Below are 5619 nucleotides of genomic sequence, written 5' to 3' on the forward strand. Positions count from 1 at the left end.
ACTGCTAAAACTTATTGTTCATAATTTGGTCTAAAGCAGTTAAAGCTACAAGACAGATACAAAATAATGCAAAGTATTTATCTCTAACTCGCTCATTATGGTAATAAATCCAAGTACTTCTACAGACTGAGGATAAGATTTCTGTTTTTAAAGCTAACCTTTAAAATTGGATTGATTCAACCGAAGGCAAATACAAGTATAGAGCTTCATTTAACAAAGTTCAATTCACTTTTACAGCACTTACTAAAGGGAAAACATAATTTCATGCCTATTTGGCTTCTCTTTTGCTTCCCTGATTTTTTCCCAAATAGCCAATTTTGCTCTCTAGTTTTTCTTTAAACAAAAAGACTGCAAATTTTATGCAAAAAAGCAAGAACCACGGGGTCCAGTTAAAAGAAAAAACAGCTCATCCATACCTATTAACTCCTTTAACATATGAATATAAACCTTTATGTCTAAAACCATGGCAGTATTAGTCACAGGCAAAATACTCATGCAAAGTCAGATTTTTTAAAATGCTGTTTGAGTAGAGGAAAACCTCAACCACTTGCAGATCATTTGCTTTGTCATTTTTTTCCCAGTAAATCCCTTTCAGCATGTTGGAAAAGAAATTTTATTTCAAATGGAAAAAATAAAAATAAAAAAAAATCCACCCCCGAATCTGTTTATGATCCACAACACAGAATAACAAACTATCTTTTTCTTTAAAAATAATAAGTACAACTATAGCATAAACTTTTAGCATAAAGAACAGTGTTACATTTTAGGTATGCATAAAAAATAGGAGGTGAAAATCCATTTAAAGAAATCAATCATTTTAAATAAAGAGCAAAAAAGAAAAACCTGTGGGAAAACCACACAATCCTAGAAGAAAGATATCAGGGGAGATCCACACCTGAAATTCCTACAGAATCAATTAAAATGAACCAAGAAGGGAAAGCCTGTAAGAATTTTTTTCTTTTAGGCTCCTTCACAGATTGTGAATTTCTCAGTCTGTCAGGATACCTTCACTAGGAAGACTCCTATTGCCAGACAAGTTCATGCTTCTACTTTACCAAGTTTTGTGTCCGTTCTACCAAATCAGATCACAGAAACACATCCACTTTTTATGTTTATTGCTATTAACAGAGAGGGTAAATCAGATGCTTTCACATTTTTGTTTCATTTCTTAAGAATCAACACAGGCCTCTTGGTTAGAGAAATTATGGTTTGAATATCCTGGAAAATTATATCTTTGAAGATATTCTGAGATTAAAACCAGGGTTATACTGTTAGTTCTAACAAAATATTGAAAACAAAAGGTTGCAATTAACCCAACACCTGAGAAAAGCAACCAAAGCAATGTTCTGAATTTACAGCACCACTTCCTTTGTTCAGAAATCTAACTGTATGTTAGCATTTCATGTAAAGTGCTCCTGTACTTAATGCAATTGTCAAAGCAGACATCATTTCCATAACTGAAATTGAAATATTCCATGTACCCATATTTTCAGAAATAACAGAACAGAATGTGACATCAAGATACAGTGACTAGAGGTACTGGGGGACAACAACAGAGTGGAGGAAATCAGTCTCTCTGTAGGATCAAACTTAAAATTTCTAATAATTACAAAATACTGATTTTCATTCTGAATATATTCAGAACCAATACTAAATTCTAAACAAACAAACAAACAAACCCAGAGAAATACCACCCATTAAATGAAAACTATTTGTGTCTGTCTGTTTCTTTAAAAGTATTACCCAAGATGACTATTTTATATATCATATTAATAAACCAGGATAGTACTTTTTTTCACTTTTTCTCTCCTTAGCTGTTTCTTAACAGATGCCCCCAACTGACTATAGCTAAACTTTATGGAAACCAAACTGAATATAAGACACCTTGTATTAGCTATGTATAATTACAAATCCTTGCATTACATTGATTTCACACATGAATCATAAAAATATTACAGATGCTACATCGAAAAAATACTTGATGCTAACAGATGCGAACTACTATATCAAATCATTAAATTAACTTTTTCTTCTTCTTCTACTTCTACAAGAAAAACCTGTAGTAAAATAATTGTTCTATCTTGAAACAGATGTGGGGCAAAGAATTATTTCTTATTTGGTGCCTTATTAGTATCTGGCATTTCAGTAGTTCCCTAGCACCTGTGAAGAGTGTGCAAACACACATACTGCACACATCAGCGTGCAAACTTCTATCTGAGCAGAGTTTAACAAGCCAGTAGAATTCTTGCTTCTTAAACCTGAAACTACTGGCATCAGGAACGTGATGACACAGCAAAGATGGTACTGATGCCTACAAAGTAAGCTTAAGGAAGGAATTTGCCTACCAGGCACTGCAACTATGTTTTTGCAGCTGTCCTCTAGAAATCCTGAGGTCACTTACCTGATTTGAGAGAATCCCCCCACAGCAGTCTAGTGAGCTGCTCAAATTTAATGCTATAGTCACCAGTGGACCTGTCTACTTTTGTTGTATTACAGAATCACTACTGCTGAAACACAATCACATCAGGAAAATAAGAAGCATACCTCAGCACCATGAGCCTAACATCTCACTGACACAGAGAGTTCGGGGACTCCAGAAACTCTGACTTTTGCAATTAGTGAGATTGCTAATAGGATGCAGCTGAGCTGAACCCAAGTTTCAGAAACATTGTGCCAGGCCAAGCAAAGTCAACACCAAGGCTTGCACTTGGCGATTGGTTTCTGTGACAAATTCTTTGTATTCACAACACCATTAACATGTACCAATGTGAGGGGCACTGCTCCAACAGATACAAGCACATTTCTGATTCGTAGATACAACAGATCAGTAGCCAGGTTACACATCCACTTGATAAGGGCAAATACTGCACTGTATTTAGCTGCAAAAACTACATGCAAAATTAGAAAAAAATATTCAAGATTAAAATTTTCTCTCTTCATACAAAATATGCATTAAGTTCAGAGCAAAAAAGCCTAAATGTGCATATTATTTTTCTGTTAACTTCAAATATTGTTTCTGCAGTAATACTTCTATGACTTTCTATCTATAAATAATAGTCGTATGCTACATTAAAAATATATTTAATGTATTTTCTATATAATTCAAAGCCACAGGAGGGAAAGAAAAAAGGAAAAAAAATATTCAGTAACACAACAGTTCAATGCCTTTCCTTTATTAGCATTAGAAATTTTATGTAAGGGATATGCACAAATGAGACCCACATTTTCCAACTTAAAACACAAAGGTCTCTATTGTTCCGTGTTACACCAGTACTGCTATGAAAACTTAATTTCTCCAAGTTTTTTTCCCCTTGAAGAACGGAACTACTGTTCACTTAGTTGTTCCAAACAGAATGCATGCTCAAAGAGTGAGATAAGGGGAAAGAAAGAACAAATTACAACATTCATTTACTACTTTCTCTTTCTTCCTTTGATTATTAGCATGAAATCTTCCTACAAATGTCCCCTATTCATTACATTGTTTTAACCCAGCACATATGCTCAAGAGGTCCATATATTTGTCACATCCACTGAGTTGCTCTCTAGGGTAAAAAACATCTATAACACTAATAATAAGTAATAGAAGTATGTAGTAAGTAACATAAGTCATAGAAATATTACTGCAGAAATAATATTGGAAGTTAACAGAAAAATAATTCTAAGAATAATATACATCAAAAAATTAACTAGAGATTGATAAGAAAAAACTTTTGCAGTCACCATTCAGAAGAATAAATGATTAGAAATATGTGTTTTTAAGCTTTCCTTAACCACGTGGAAACATTTTGTGCATTGTAATGCAGATTGCTTTACTGTGCCTGCTAATCTTTTGTTCATTTGTAGGCAGAACTTTTCATACCTAAATAACTATTCAGTGAGTATTTATTACATTTATTTCTGAGTATTTCTGTGTACTACAAAAAAAGTCCTGATACCCTATATACATTTAGTATTATGCAGCAGCAGTGGACACTGGTGACCCTCATGCAGGGCACGTGCTGTACCAGTGAGTTTATGCTTCACTGACCAGGGCAGTGAATATCACAATAGTAAAGAGCACAACAAAGCTTTGCAACCTAGTACAGAAACATGACTTTCATATACCCATAGAACTATTCAATCAACTATTTAAAGGCAAGAAAAATATTTCTAGAAGGATATCAGGATATTATTGGAGCTCACAATTACCAAAACCATTCTTCTGTTTCATTGATGAAATTCCATATAATCCATTCCATCAATTTTACAGTTGGACTCCATGATCTTAAACCTAAGTGATTCCAACCTAAATGATTCTGTGATTCTATACAAATAAATACATTTTACTCCATATCAGCCCTGTTGCCATCTGAGCACTGACTACTAGAAATTCCTTCCAGTTTTTGACCTACATTTTTTCAGGGCTAGTTTATAAGCACAGCTTTTCTCATCACACTCTCCTTCACCCTGGTTATTCTCCCATCCTTTATTCACACATTTTAACAGAAAAATATCACATGTCCTTGTTTTTCTAAGCTCTTCTCTTCTTGATTTTCTCCTGCTATGATCAACCTGATGGCCTTTCTTTTGTGGTAGGTACATTTCAGATGAATCCTCAAAAATCAGTGGTCAAAATCTCTTTTTATAAATTCCATAAATAACTATTTAATTTCTACCAACAAAGAAAATCTTTAACTACTTAAAATAATTTATTAAGGATGTGATATGTCACTTCTACAGTAATTATTTATGCATTCATGAGTTCATTCTGAACTTAGAATCTTTTGTACTATCTAATTTAAGAGAACACACATCAGGACAATATCAACACATTAATATATGTTATTCAACTATAATTCCTTTTTAATTATTTGCAAGTGTAGAAGCTTTCTAAATATTAGTAAGTTAGGCAAAATACTAAGCTTTCATTTTTAGAGTTACAAAATATTCCACTGGGATAAAATACTGCCAGTTAGCATTTCATAGACTATATTCCATGGAATTATTATAGTATAATATATCAAAAAAAAGTTTTTATACACATATATGTGACATATATATGACATATATATATTCATCTATGTTTTCCTATAATGTATATTAATGCATGTATTTTAATGCATGTATAAATATAAATATTATATGCATTTCTACCTAAAATACAAATGTGTATATATTTTTATACATGTATCTAGGTATATTCCATACTTAAATACAAATTATTTCTCTAGATACAAATTTATACATATATCTATGTATAAATATGTACCCTTCTATATTTTAAATAGATATATATGCATATACATGTATATATAGGTGTATATATACATATATATTTACACATTTTATACAGATAAAATCTAAACATTCTAGCCCATGCCTATTTTAATCTAAAATAACTTTTAAAGGATAAGAGTACATTCTTCTAAAAAGAAGTATTCAGCATGAGGTTCAATGTGGTTAAGTGAAGCACCCTATTCAGTATTACAGTTATGTGAACAACCCTATTCAGTGTTACTTACTGTTTAGTAGTCAAAGGCTTTTTTTCCCAATTTTTTTGAATTTTGTTTTCCAATATAAAAGGTCTGCAGGGTATCGAAATGTTTATAAAACAAAGACCAAATATTATGAAAAGCTTAC

The 5619-nt window shown here is 32.2% G+C and overlaps 1 protein-coding gene across 1 annotated transcript in view; it reads right to left on the reverse strand.

Moving 5' to 3' along the window:
* Nucleotides 1–5619, reverse strand: part of PLCE1 (phospholipase C epsilon 1) — a 124844-nt gene that overhangs the window by 117996 nt on the left and 1229 nt on the right.

This window comes from Calypte anna, chromosome 6 (genome assembly GCF_003957555.1).
Source record: "Calypte anna isolate BGI_N300 chromosome 6, bCalAnn1_v1.p, whole genome shotgun sequence".
Lineage (NCBI taxonomy): Eukaryota > Metazoa > Chordata > Aves > Apodiformes > Trochilidae > Calypte > Calypte anna.